The sequence below is a fragment of the Camelus bactrianus genome, chromosome 30 (assembly GCF_048773025.1).
Source record: "Camelus bactrianus isolate YW-2024 breed Bactrian camel chromosome 30, ASM4877302v1, whole genome shotgun sequence".
NCBI classification, from domain to species: domain Eukaryota; kingdom Metazoa; phylum Chordata; class Mammalia; order Artiodactyla; family Camelidae; genus Camelus; species Camelus bactrianus.
In genome coordinates, this window is record NC_133568.1 from 24,838,668 (window position 1) to 24,853,686 (window position 15,019).

The 15,019-nt window shown below is 45.3% G+C and overlaps 1 protein-coding gene across 7 annotated transcripts in view; it reads left to right on the plus strand.

Moving 5' to 3' along the window:
* SOCS6 (suppressor of cytokine signaling 6) overlaps positions 1 to 15,019 on the plus strand; it is a 235,098-nt gene that overhangs the window by 45,520 nt on the left and 174,559 nt on the right. For 4 of the 7 annotated variants that reach the window (XR_012503364.1, XR_012503366.1, XR_012503365.1 and 1 more), the window contains one exon: positions 86 to 7,102. The exons of 1 other annotated variant lie outside the window; for it this stretch is intronic. The gene's annotated coding sequence lies outside the window, so the exon portion shown is untranslated. Of the gene's footprint in view, positions 1 to 85; positions 9,170 to 14,151; positions 14,743 to 15,019 lie in introns of those variants that run through there. 2 more of the 7 variants (XR_012503369.1, XR_012503370.1) reach the window with 2 other exon arrangements.

The following is a 15,019-nucleotide window of genomic DNA, read 5'->3' on the forward strand; positions in this document are numbered from 1 at the left end:
AAAAAAAAAAAAAAGGAAGAGGAGGTGGAGGAAGAGAAGAAGGAGGAGGGGTTTTAAAGAACACATTCCCTCGTTCTCATAATAGATCATCAAAGACTTGAATCCTGAAAAGACTGTGGCACTTCCAGAGGGAATTACAAAAAAAGCAGAAGCTAAGTAGAAGAGTGGAAGATGGAAAGATGGGAAGAGAGAAAAGACTCTGATGGAAAGCAGCTGATGGCCATCAAGCATTTCTGTTACTTCTGGGGCTCTCGACTTTGGTTAGGGACAGAAGGTCACAGCCATGGTGCAGTTTGATTCCACTGCAGGATTTGCACCAACAGCCCTTCACCTCACCCTTATGCGTGTTGTTGCTTCTTCTTGATTCCTACCTGACCCTAATTTTTGGATTACTTGGATACAGAATCACTGTCTCAGAAAGTTGCAAAGCAACCTTCAATGTGTTCTGTTGAATAGCTGTGTAAAATTTATGTCCCGTGTACACTGTTTGTTCAATAAGAGAATAAGTTAACCTAAATAGGTTTTGAATTTGAGTGTAACTATTACGACAGACAGGCAAAGAGGACAGACTGCCGAGTCCATGAGGCAGTGAAGTGTCGTGGTCCGGAGCACACGGCTGTATGAGAAGTGTTGGTGATGATGGAAATGTTCTCCATCTGCTCTGTCCAGTATAAGCCATGGGCCACGTGTGGCTTTTGAGCACCTGAACTGTGGCTAGTGCCATTGAAGAACTGAATTTGTAATGTTTCTTAATTTTTATTAGGTTAATTTAAATTTTAAATATGGCCCCATGTGGTTAGTGGCTACCATATTGGGCTGTGCAGAACAGAGTGTAATGATGGAATGCAGACACTGAAGCACAAGGCCAGGGTTCGCATCCCAACTTTGCCCTCGCTGGTCTCCCCACTGCTCAGTTCCATGGGGTCCCCATCTATAAGAGCCGTCATGAAGACCATGAGTCAACAGATGGGATCAATATATGGAAAGTCATACATTGAGCCAATGTATGGAATGAGTCAATATACGGGAAAGAATCAACGTGTGAAAAGTACATTCTATGTATGAGCTTGTTTTCATTACTGCTTTTCTGGGGAGGCCATGAGATCTATGTTAACTAACAGATCACTAAATGTTTCACCTGAATTTTGCCCTCTGTTGACTGAGCCTGGAGAGTTCTGTCAGGTCAGCAGTGGGGTTAGTCAGTGCATCCTCTTCTGGTTCTGAGAGTTAATGTTCCTGTGTATTGGCAGTTTTAGTTCGTATAGACAGCGAGGAAATTCGGTGTTTGGTTCTGCTAGATTTATCTCTGTTGGCATATTGTCTTCTACCCTCAGTTTTTGCATCTGACAGATGAGGAAAACGCTACCCCATTTCTCAGGTGTCTACATTTTAGAGTCACATGGGGGATGTTAAATAGCAGTAGATGATTGCATTTCAGACGTTTGGAACACCTTTCCCCTGGATTGTCATAATTATATCATGGCAAGCATTGAGTGGTTTTTCTAGGCACTGGGCTGAGTGGTTTGTGGTCATTATTTCCGCTGGTCTTTAATGTGACCCTATTAGGAGGATATTGTCACCATTAATTTAAGGGGACAGGACAGAGAGTTTAGGCAGTTTGCTCCAAGTCACGTAGGCAATGAGCAGCAAAAATAGGCTTGGTTCTCTTTGACTCTGAAGCTTGTATGCTGAAGTTTGTCGAATGGCCTTCTCTTACAGTCTGAGAACACACTTGTTAATTCTAAGTGTGTTTTCCCACATGCTTTTAAAAAATTCAATAATTGGGAAATCAATTTTAAACCTGGAAAACTTTTGGAAATAGGAAGCGCGGTGGCTTTGCAGAATAAGGAGATTGGAACATTTTGGTTGTTTATGCCCCTTTTGTTGATGAAACTTCAATCATTTGAAATTTACTTTGCACAGTTTTCCTTGAGAAAGCCTCTTGCTCCAGGGTTTCTTACGCTGTTGCCAACACAAAATGCAAGTAGCTGGTGCTCGAGATAATCACACCCAGTTCCTGTTTCTTCTTTCCTCCTGGCTCTTCCCTTCCAATGCCTAACAGCGAATCAACAAATATTCATCAAACACCTACCATGACTGGGCTCCGTGTTGGACCCTGAACAAGATAAAACACTAAACATGAAAATATGACCCCTGTTCTCATGGGGTTTATGGGCACTCACGTGTAATAGCCTGCAAACATCAACTTTGGGAAAAAACTGGACCAGAAAGAACTCATACAGCATCTTGTGCATAGTAGCCTCTAACAACAAAAACTTCCTCCAAAATCCTTACTATAAAACAGAGATTTGGTCCCCTAGCAGCCCCTAGGTAAATAGTGATGTGCAGTGTGTTTTTCTCATTATGACACTAAAAGCCTTTAAATTGGGTGTTTCTATTTTATCACGAAACTAAGAAGTTAGACATTTATGAATCCTGCTGAGCCCCTAACTGAGGATTTATGATTAAAGTGGAACACTAAGGAGCTGTTGGGTTAATAAAAAAAATCTCTAAGATTCTTTAAAAATGATCAGAGTCGGAAACAAAAAAATATGTTAGCAACATTATTTGGATTTTAGGGACCAGGAAGTGTCATTAGCCATAGTGGAAGTAAAATACACGAGATGAATATTATTGCTCAAGGAAAATACAGAACAAAAAGGTACAGAGAGTGTATAAAGCACACAGCACGTGTGCTTTTTAAAAATTATTTTATTGCAATAGCTAACATAAGTTAGCTTCTCTGTGGTGCTTTATAAATATAATAATGGCAGGTGAGACATTAAAAGCACAACAAAAAAACTGAATTATCTTTGCTACTTCATTTTATGATAGCCACACCTTTCCTAAAAGGTATTTGAAATCATCTTATGATAATCAATTTTTTTCAGGGGGGAGATAATTAAGTTTATTTATTTATTTATTTTAGTGGGGGTACTGGGGATTGAACCCAGGATCTAATGCATGCTAGGCATGCCCTCTACCACTGAGCTATACCCTCCCCTTAAATTTTGATAATTAGATAAAGGCATTGGGAGGGGTGGGTATAGCTCAGTGGTAGAGCATGTGCCTAGCATGCACAAGGTCCTGGGTTCAATTTCTAATACCGCCATTAAAAAAGGAAAGAAAGAAAAGGAAAAAAAAAAAAAAGGGAAAGAAATGAGGAAAGTACTAAGGGGAATTTTGCATATACTGTGGACTCCTTCCTCCACTCACTTGTTGTCCCAGGCAGAGTTCAGATACAAAGGGTTTTGTATAAACCTGGGCCTGTCTTACAGGGGCTAGTGGTTTCTTTAAACAAAGCACACATAATTCCATCACAAGTTAAGTCAAAGGCAGTAACTGTGCCAGTTAGGGTTCCGTCACCGGGCTGTACTAATCCGGCAGGTTTTGTGGAGGAAGTAGCAGAACTCGCGCCAGGGCCAGGGAAACGGACGGGCTTTGGAAGAGGCACAGGGGAATGAAGAGCCAACGGAAGAGAGCACGTGGCGTGCACAAGAGTAGGCGGGAGCCGACGTTGTGGAGGTCCCCAGGCATCGATTCCCTGTCCTGGTGGGAGACTTGGGTTGGACTCATAGAGAAATAAACAAGGGAGTAACAAACCAGGTAGTAACGTACTGGGGAGAAATCTGACAGGTGGGGAAGGAGCTTGGGTTTTACCTTGAGGAGCACCACTCTGGCCCCTGGTCGTGTATGAGGCTCACTAGGGAGCGTGATGGAAATGCAGATTCTCGGGCCTCTAGTCAACCACACCAGGGACTTGATGTGTCCTGAGGCCCTATCATCTGCCATCTTTTAAAATTCCTTAGATGGTTCAGTCCAGGGACCAAAGTGCGGGAACCAGTGTTGCAGATAATGGAGAAATACAGGAACTTTCCAAGACAGAATTTTACAAGTGGAATTCCAAGAAGCTTAATTTTACAGGAGTGTCCAGGATGACTTATTGGAGAAATATACCTGAGTTTAGGAAATCAGCCAGATGTTTTCTACGTTCCCAATCTGTTCATGAATCTTTCCCAACAATTATTTACCAAGGACCGTCTATGTGTGAGGCTCTGTGAGAGAGAACATAGAGGCTTTCAATCTCGGTAGCCATCAAAATCACCTGGGATTTCCTAAGAGCTCAACCTACTCCCAGGCTGCACTCCAGGCCAATCACATCACAGCGAGAGGCGGGCCAGACGGCACAATTTTTAAATGTCGCGGGTGATTCCAGTGCAGCCAATACCAAGATCCACTGCTTTAGAGGAAACAGACCCAAAGAAATAGTTCTCTTCCCTTCAAAACTTGCGGTCTTGTTGGAGAAATTAAACACGTGTAGAAATAAGTGAATGTGCTTCCTGCAACAGAACTCAGTTATTGGCAGGGGATCGGAATTCTGAGTACTGCTTTGTGAATTTTGGTATACATCATCTCTGGGTCAAGACAGATATACCTGTGTCTGGAGGGGAAAGAGGAATCTAAGTACAAACTGGGAGAATTGTTTCCCTAACCTCGCTCACCGCAGGGTCCAGGTGCCGTTCCATGAGGGACCTCACACCCTCAACGCCTCAGCCTGCCCTTCTGTGAGCTGTCTTTGCAAATCAAAGCACCTGCTCACGTCTCTCTGCACACGTACTGCTGGCCGTGGCCAGATGAAAACCTAGATTTTAAAATTTTATTCTAAATTCCTGACCACAGAAGTCAAGTCGTACTGCAGTGCTGCCTGGAGGCCATCCTTTTAAAACCCAAGTTCGGTCCTGTTGCTCCTCTGCTCAACCCTAGAACGACCACAGGCCCATTTACTCTGAGTGGAAGCAAAGTTCCTACAAAGCCTGCAAGGCTGTGCCTGTTCCCCATCCCTGCCTCTCCACCCCCGGGGGCTCCCTTCCCAGGGCAGAGGAACAGAATCATTCCTCAGGTTTCCTTATTGTCTCAACGGCTGCACGTGCCATTCTCTTGGGTCAAGGAGGCTCAATGCCATGGAGTCACTCCTGGCTCCTGGCTCTGCCTGCTTCATCCTCCCTCTCAGCCTCTCCTTGGAGCTGTCTGTTATTTCACAGTGACGTTCTTTATCTCCACCCCGGCTCCTAGCAGAACTTCTCTAAGTTTAAAGCAAATTCGAGGAGTGGCTGGTTGGACACGACGCCCCTGGGAGTCAGAAAGAGGAAGCTGTTACAGAGACCTCCCCTCCGCCTTCCCCTTTCCACACCGTGGCCTTTGCTTAGTTGGCACTGCGTTTTCCTTGACGTTGAGTTTAACTGACTCCATAAGAAGACAGGGGAAGGCAAGGGGTGGAAAATGAGAGAAAACACCTCGGGACGTAGAACTGGCTGCGATCTAATTCTCCAGGTCCTCTCTGCCTGAAGCATCATACTTCCTCCTGGCAGTGCTTTGCCCCACTGTGGCGTATTTACAGTGTATTTGGGTTTGTTCTGTAAACTCGTAGAAGCCCCATAAGGAAGGTACTGTGCTCACACTTATTTCACAGATGAGGAAAGCCGGGGGCTGAAAAGCGACCTTGGTCACACAGCTGAGAATAAAACCAGAATCTGAGCCCCAGACCTGCAGGCCAGCCCCCCTTGTTCGGCCGTCTTTATATTGTGCCCATTCTGGCTGTTCACACAGCTCTCTCCGGCTTTTCCCACAACCTGCCCTCCGCAGCAATCGTGCCCCTCCTGGGCACCCTGGTTCACCCTGTCCCTTCCAGGCTTCATTCAGAAGTGACTTCTCACTCTCTCTGACTATCTGAACTCTCACAGCAATTTACCTGCCATAATACATACTTACTACCTTCTCTTCTGTATAACCTACCCATGTGCTCCAGCCCAGAAGCTTCCTCCAAGTATTTCTAGGTGCTCCTGGAAAAGGAACCACTGGCACTCAGAGCCGCCTGCCAGCCGGCCCCCTCAGGCCTGTCCCATAAAGGGAGAGAAGCACCTCCTCTTTTACCCATTCCTTCCTTGGGTAGATGCTGGGGATCTGCTGTGTACCACCCTGGAGATACATTTGTGGTCACAACAGATGAGAATTCCTGCCTTAACAGCTTTCAGTTAGCAAAGAGATCAGATAATAAACATCATAAAAAGTAAACTGCCTAGTGTGTAGAAGGAGAAAAGAGAATAGCCAATTAGGGTCAAGAGAATGCTGGGGGCGGGGTGGGGGGAGTTGCATTTTAAGTGAGTGGCCAAGGTCACACACATTTGACTTTGTGAAGATAATGACAAATTTCCTTTTAGACTTGTTGAGTATGAGATGCAGATGGGTGATGCAAATGGCCTGGGGTCAGTGTGAGATAAAACAACTAGACCTGAGCAGAGAGGGCAGAGCAGAAGATAGTAGTCTCTTAAAGGTTCTCCCTGCTTCTCATCTCTCCCCTCTAAATTATTCCGTGTTATATCCAGCCTGGTCTTTGTACAACACAGATCTTGTCCCGTCACACCCCTGTTTGTCTAGAGAATTTATTGTCTAGAGAGTCTTTCTACTTTCACTTCCTGGTCCACTGGGGATAAATCATCAAGATGACCTTTTCACAGTGTCTTCCTCTTCGCAGAGAAGGCGTGAGTCAGTATTGGCCTTTGCAGCTTAGACAGGGAATTGGTGCGCTGCGTAGGATATTCCACCTTAAATGTCAGCAGGGGCTCCCTCCCTCGATAGTTGTGACAGCTGGTGCCCTCACTGTCTTCATGACACGGGAATCCCTCAGGGCCCGGGTTGGATTTGACAAGTCTATTGCAGATATCCCTGGTTTGGACATTGGTTGTCTGATTGGCCCATCAGGGTTTTTTCTGGTGGTGGAGGGAAGCAGAATTTAAGGATGGAATGGGCATGGTGAATTACTTGATCGAGGGGGCCATGAGACAGGTGGCTCTCGTGCTGTGGGGCGCAAGGGAAGCAAAGCGGAACATAAGCCTGTAAATGCCTCAAGGTTATGAAATCGAAACCCAAGGACAGCCAGTCACAAACAGCCCACTAGGCTTTAAGCAACAGCGAGTCAGTAACCCCCTGACTCGGCTCCCTCACTTTCTCTGCAGAAGTTTCTCCCAGCTCACAGATACTTCCGGTTTGGGGCTGCCCCATAGGAATCGATTTTTGCTCAAATAAACTCTTAACATTTTTTATATGCCTCAGTTTATCTTTTAAGAGACATTAAAGTTCTTGCAGTGTAACCTCCCACCACGTGCTGCGGGATTACTCAAGTCAGCCCTGCCAGACGGTGGTCCAGCTCTGGCTAAACGTTCCTGTTCCATAAGCGCGAAGCTGTTAATTGCAGCCCCGTCTGTAACAGTCAAACTGTGGAAGCAACCAAACTATCTAGTACAGAAGTAAGTCACCATTAGACAAGAAGTAGAAATTATATCTGTGGATGTTTGTGAAAAGGTTTATGATTTTAAGCTAAAAAGGCTGAAAATAAACTTGCATTTATAGTATGCTTAAAACTGTAGACAAGAGGATGGGCAAATATGCAGAATAAAAATGCCTGGGCTCTGAGGGTAGATTTTCTTTTAAACATTTATAAATAGTGTATAATTTTGCTTATTTGGTGTTCTTACGTCAAACGAATACAAATAAGAAGTTGGTTTTACTTTTTTTTTTTTTCCTGCTTGAAAACCGGTAAGTGTCAAGGGGGCTAATATTTTGGTGTGGAGGTAGTGATTTACAATGATATTCTCGGGGTGGGGCAGAGGCAATGAGCAAAGGAAAAAGTTTTACGTGTATCTGGTGAGGCAGGCAAATACTCCATCCCTCCAACCCCCTTGGAAAATCATTGCAGCTGTTTATTGAATTTGCATTTGCAATTTAATACGAGCCGGGTTATCACATTGCAAAGGAACAAAAAAAAAAGAGAAAAGGAACAAAAAAAAAAGAGAAAAGGAACAGTTTTAAGAGAAAACACAGCACAAGAGAAAACCATCCACCCATACGTAGAACAAACCTAATTACATCCTCACTTATATCCTGTACCATACCGCACCATACGGCTGATTGGCAGAGCTCCCCCGCCTGAGTGGCTTCCGTCTGCTTGTTTTGATGTATCTGCATCCCGTAGACGTAGCAGTGTAGTGTTTAGATGCAGGGATGCGTGGTCTTTCGCTGTTGTACCTTCTGTTGTCTGGAGACTCACACGACCAGAGGGTGGACAGATTCCATTTTGTTTTCATTATTTGCCCAAAGCGTTTAACAGTGTGATAGGTGCTGCAGCCCTACGGCAGTTCACAAAGGATAATATCTTCGTTTTTAGGATGCAGATTTTTAGGTAGAGCTGAGTCTCAGGTTTTTGGATAGAAAAGGTCAACCACAGCCAACTCAGTTTGAAATAACCTTAAAAACAATATTGCTGTCCCATGGAATGAGAGGGTTAGATCTACTTAATTTTAGCTTTTTTGACAATTTATGATGATTAACATTAAAGTCTTAAAAACGAGATGGAAATTAGCCATTAGTGGAATAAGTAAAAAATAAATCTATTTTATTGGCATTTAGAGAGCAAAAGCTATATTCTAGTTTAGAGGAAGAATATTGCTTTCCTCTATTAATATAGCATTTAAATTCATAGGCTCTGGTATTTAGTAAATATACAGCCTATTTAGGTGCTGAATCAAGGAAGGAGCAAGGCAGAATTTTTTTAGTTTTATTCTAATTGGGCTGCAAATCTAGGAGTCTGGGGAGACTCATACCAGACGGACTATAATTTCTTGCTCTTCCCCTTATAATAATTTAGCACAATTTTACCCAATCTGTCTCGGCTCTCTGTTAATTAGATAAATGAAAAGAACTCCTAATCTTCATCTAGGGTTTACTTCTGATAAATCACCTTGCTTTTCTGTCTTGTTAAACTTTACTCCCGTCTTACTACAAGTTGTCACTCGACTAGGTGCCCTGTTTTCCCACTGCTTTGGTTACCCCTCCTTCCCTGCGAGGTGACCCGTTACTAAAGGGAGGAATCTTTAGGGTCTGGCCCAGGTGGACAGTGGCTCAAGGGGCTATTCCAGCTGTTTCTGGCTGGTGAGTGTGTCTGCGTGAATTTGGATGGATGTCAAAACTGGAACCCTGAGGAGTGACTGGGACAGCCCTGGGAACTGAAAAACAAAGAACGAAATGTTTTGAAATAATTTGGAACTTTGCCAGTATGTCTTTAATGAAAATATTTTAATCAAGGCTTTTTAATTAAAAAAAAAACAACAATCAAGTAGACTCAATATGAATTTGTTCTCAATTAGATGATTAGGGAAATGCAAATGCCACAGCCCATCCGACTACCCAGACAGCCGAGCACAAAGGTGGGTGCGTGTAACGAACGTTACACAAAACTACATTGTTGGAAAGGTCCCTGGATGATGATTAACCAAGATAATGAACTTCTGGCCTGAGATGAACTCCCCTGAGATTGCGGGCCTTGGTACTGAAGCAGCAGCATTGCTGGACCAACGGGCAAAACCCTCCAGCTAGACAGAAAAAGGTCGACTCTCCCTCCGACCTATCGCTCTGGTGGCCAGTCCCTGCATTTCGGGGATGGAGACCTTACATGGCCTCTAAGGTCTTCAACATGTTATTTAGATTTCACTGCCAAAAGGAAGCTCATTCCTTCTTTCTTACCTTCTCTTTTTAAATATTTACTGTTACATCCACACCGTCTCTCCTCTGTCTTACATCCCCCCCCACACACACACCCTTACTTCTTTGGGTTTATTTACTCTTCAACTTCCGGCCAGCTCCTGCGTTCACACCACACACAGCCGCCAAGCGCTGCAGCAGCCCCTTCCTTCCCCCAGACCCGCCCAGCTGCTGCTGTCAGCCCTGCCAGTCGGGTAGGGGGAGCAGCCTGGAACAGGGTCCTAGTGTCAGAAGAGGTTTTAAAAAATTTCCCACCGCGTATGCCTCCTCGTCCCCCAGAGTCCAGAGACACGCAGGGAGGACACCGTGTGACGTTCAGGGGCCTCCGGGGCCGGCGGGGCCCAGCCCTGCTTTGTGGGCTGGGAGGCGATCGACCGACCGCCTTTGGCTTGTCTCCTGCTAGGTCTCTTCCCCGACTCTCGGGCACTTTTTTAAGTGTGTTCAAGGAGTGAATCTTGCTCACACACCCGGACTGATGTGTCTGTCTGACAAAAGCATGAGGATTCGGGTGGCTCTAGTGTTTTTCAGCGCCAACCCCGCCTCCATCACTGATTTTAGTAGTAGAAGTATATCCACAGGATAAGTCACAGGCTGTTCGGTGTGTCATGAAGTGCTTGAGAGTGCGAACAGCCTTTAACGTAACTGGAGGAAACTGGGTGTTCCATGAACACTAGGGAGGCCACAGGCCTGGGCAGCCTGGGGGTGAATGGGTTGCACCCAGGGTGCTGGTTCCCCAGGGCTGCTGTCTTAAAGGACCACAACCCGGGAGGCTTAGAACAACTGAAATTTATCTTCTCACTGTTCTGGAAGCCAGACGTCTGTCCAAAATCAAAGTGCTGGCAGGGCTGGTTCTTCCTGGAGGCTCTGAGGGAGAGCCTGCCCCAGGCCTCTCTGCTGGCGTCTGCTGCTTGCTGGCAGCCCTTGGCGTCCCTTGGCTTGGAGACACATCCCCTGACTTCAGCGTCTCTTCTCATGTGTCTGTGTCCACACATCCCCCTTTTTATAAGGACAGTCATTGGATTGGGGCCCACCCTACTCCAGCGTGACCTCATCTTCCCTTGACTACCTCTGCAGGGACCCGACTTCCAAACAAGGTCACAGTCACTGGTACTGGGGCCAGGACATGAACAGAGCCTTCGCTTGGGTTGAATGATTCAAGCCAGTACACGGCGTTCCCCACTTCTCCGTGCTCACAGCTCCGCCTCGCCTTCCTCCCTCTGCAGGTCAGTCCCGAGGCTTTGGCACTCGGTCAGGCCTGCACGTTCTGGGTGTCTCCCGCCTGTCTTCACCTCTTTTATCTCAGATTCGCCGTATTGATTGTTTCCACCACCATCATTCCCCCAGGGTCCTGATCTTGGCTGAAGGGACCATGGTTTGTAGTTGGCTTCTGATGTGTGCCCTTTGTGGAACAAAGCACCTTGGCATTCTTAAGTTTGACATTTGTGATTCTTAGACATTATGTAAATGGAACACACAGGCCAAGAAAAGATTTGTGATGGGGGGGGGGCATAATTCTGAACCGGCTGGTTCTGCAAAGTTTGTAGAGTGTCCTGGAGCTACTGAGTGAGCCCAGCCTGCCACCAGCATCCACCCCTCAGCCTGGCTCACTGGTTCTCTAGTCACAGTTTGTCGACTGAGATAAAATGCACAACTAAAAGTTGAAATTTATGGTTTATTCAGCTGATATTTCTGAGGACTTAAGCCTAGGGTGACAGCCTCTCAGATCACTCAGAGGGATTGCTTAAAAGTGACAAGGGAGAAGCCAGGATATATGAGTTTTTGCAACAAAGACCAGGTAGTTGGAACATCAACAGATGACTATTAATTAAAGAAAACCAGATACCTCAAGTTAAGGAATTTAGCACTTTTCTGTGTGTGGGAAGGTATTGAATGCATTCCCTTGTTATGCTCCTGGCTGTTTAGGGCCAGCATCCTGTTCTTTCCCATCCTGAGTTCCCTCCGGGGGCACCGTTGTGGTGGCTGCAGAGCTTGGCTGCCTGCTTGTCTGCATCCTGAATTCCCTCTGCTCACTGTCCAGGGTGGTGGTAGTGGCAGATGACTTGATGTGCACAGCATCCTTTGTGCACTGATATGACTGGCAATATTTTTTGTTCACAGCTTGAACAGTATCTCTTCTTTTTTTTTTTTTTGAGAACATTGTCCATTGGGAGAAAAAATATATGTTCATGAGATGCTGCAAAGGACTTGGAGCTTGGGAGGAAGAACAGCAGCCCAGATAAATATTTTTGGATATGTATAAATTTGGAGATTCTTGGAGATCTCATGTGTTCCTCACAGATACTGCGGATCTATGGTATTTGCATGTGATTTCCAAGTTATCATTTCTTATTTTCAGGTTATTATTATTTTTTTACCAGCAGCCTGTTTTTTCTGGAAAAATTATTAACTGGAACTCTAATGTATAATAATAGATAACAAGGAATAAGCAGGTTTTTCAAGGACTTATAGAGATTTTATTGTTTTTCGGTTTGATGAGATAGACCTTCTAATGTAGCATTCAAGAAAAGGAAGAGGCTTACTTAATAACATGGCCTTCAGAATGCACCCTACTCTCCTGCCCGGCACCCCCTGGGCACAGGTACATCGGGGCAGGGCGCTCTCTTGGGCAGGGTTGGCTGAAAGTGAAGGTTGATGGCACCTTTAGGGCCAGGGAGCAGCCTCTGTGGTCCCTGTCTGTCTAGTTCTGAGAAGAACAGCTAACACTGGGGTGATAATGTTGGGTGTTTTGTTTGGGTCCAGTGCACCAAGTAACTGATACATTTTTTTGATCTGATGAAATGTAACCAGCCCCTCTCTGCCACCACTGAATAAGGCCTCTTGTTTTGTGGAGGTGGCGGCTTGGCTGATTTTTGGTGGTGGTGCTTTTTCTCTCATGGATGCATGAGAAATCTCCCTCTCTTCTTTCTTAAGCAAGTCAGTTGGTCTTAAAGTCCTTGCGTTCTGCATTTCCTTGCTAGAGAAGAGCTAACTTTGTCTCTGAGAAACATTAAGGGAAAGAAGTCTTGCTCTGGGGATAAGAGAAGCGTGTGGCCCTTCCCGGATGCCCCCTCCCGGCCACAGCAGTCCCTCGTGTCCAGGGCTCCTGCCTCCTGTCGTTCCCCCGCTTCTTTCTGTCCGAGCACAGTTAACTTCCAACAGAGTCCATCTCCCCAGTTCTCTCATCAGCTTTTCCCCTTTAAAAGTCTAAATGGGCGGGTTTTTTTTTTTGCCTCAGGGAGATCAAATTTGGTAATTTTCAAGAAATCAAAGATTATTTTTTAGCCCATATGTGCCAATCAGGATAAACTTGAGTTGGATTTACAATAAATTTTAAATCAAAACGTACTATCTAGCTTAAATATAATCATAATAGTTTATAGGTAGAAGAGAGAAAAAATATCCTTCCATGAATATTTCTTTCCATATGTTCCCCCCTCCCTTCACTGGACCTGTCAGCTGAGCAGGTACATATCCTATAGGGAATACAGTGGAGCGCTGTTTTTCATCCCCAGCACCGAGGACATTTTGCATGGATAACTCTGCTGTGAGGTGTCCTGGGCATGGGAGGTGCTCACCAGATGCCAGTATAGCCCCCCACCCAGCTGTGATGACCACCGATGTCTCCAGACGTCACCCAACGTCCCATAGGGAGTGGGATTGCCTGCAGTGCAGAACCACCGCTTTACAGTGACTACAGTTTTACCAAATGACCCACGAACATTCTAAAAGATTGGGCCACATGTATTTACTACTTTGTTATTTAGTTCCTGAAGATTCATGACTGTAGTATCTTTTCATGGCTTTTTATCAATCCCAAATTACCCTCTGACTTCTAAATAAATTAAATTCCCTATTTCTCTTTTATTAATTTGCTACTCCTACATCTTTTGTTTGTATTTCCCTGGTAAATTACTGCCCATCCCTTTATTTTCAACCCACTTATTCATATAATTTTTATTTTACCATTTCCACAACTCCTACCACATGTAACTTAGAACTTCACTGAACCGGAAAACCTGAATCCGCCCCGATTGTATTTCTCTCAGCAAAGGCGGTGTTGTGCTCCCCTCATCACCTCCTCCATGTCCTGACATTGAACTGTGTTAAGGGATAAACTGAGACACCTGCATCCCACGATTTTCTCTGCGTAAGCAATGCACTTGTTGGACTGTAAGCAGAACGTAGTTAAGTGTAGTCCTCTTTTCAACTGAATCCTGGGCAAAGTTTGATGCTGCTGGAGAGAAAGAAAATTCTTTCTTTCTAACCTGGTGACTTGGACACTTGGTTTCTGAGTCCGCTTGGAAGGGGCACCAGGATGGGTACAGGTGTGTCCCCCCGCCCCCAGGGACAGCCCACACCAGTCCTACCTGCTTCTAATCATGTGATCCTGGCACAAAGCTTCCGAGAATATAAACGAGCAGAGCTTCCTGGTCCTGCAGATACGTCTGAAAAGCTCCTTTTGTTTCTGGAATGCACCACATAGGGAATGTTCTGTAAACATTCAAAATCCTTGAGAAGATTGCTGTGAGTTAGTTTAATGTTCACTATCTCTAACAGGACGGGACAGATTCCTGAGGCTTGAAACCTAAAGACCATGGCAAACGTTTGGCTAACTTGATATTGGCTAATGAACTGGAGATGCCTCTCCTGGTCGAGCCTGCCTGGAAGCCAGGACCGGTTGCCACCCCCTCATCTGTCATCTTGCTCAGTTGTCACCTACACAAAGCCCTTCTTTCTTCTCCCCCGGGCAGTGCTAATGGCTTCCTCCTCTGGGTCCCCCAGCCCTTTGTTTGTGCTATATTTAGAACTAAACAAATTGTTCAGTAATGATTTGTTTATTTATCTGTCTTTCCCGGGAGGTGATCAGCTCTTGCAGCTGGGAGAACGATGCCTCATCATTCTTATACACCCATCTCCTTTTGTTGAATAAATCTTTGAGTCTATTTTCAAATCTGCCTGAACTCTTTTTGGTGATTCCCACTGTCATCAGCATAAAAAAAAGTCACTTTTGTCAAACGCCTCAACCCGGCAGAGAGAGCACATTGACACCTCCCCCGAGCAGCTGGGCTCTTCTCCGCATCATGTCCCCTCTGCTTGGAACGCACCCCTCCCAGCATCAAACCACCCCCTCCGCCTGATCCTGGTTAAGCTTCCTCATTCTCCAGATTGGTTAGGAGCACACCCCTGGGTGTTCCTACCATGTTCTGTGCTTTTCCCAGCACATGATTTAACACATGCTGTTACAATGGTCTGCTTGTGTGTCTGCTCCGCCCCCTGGACTGGAAGATCCTTGAGCGGAGAGCTTGGTACTCAGTCAATATTTGCTGATTATTTCTTACAAAATCCGTGAAATGTATCAGAAACTTTATAATAGAAAGAGCACATAATCTGAAATGGGAAATCTTGTGTTCTTATCCAGTTTCTG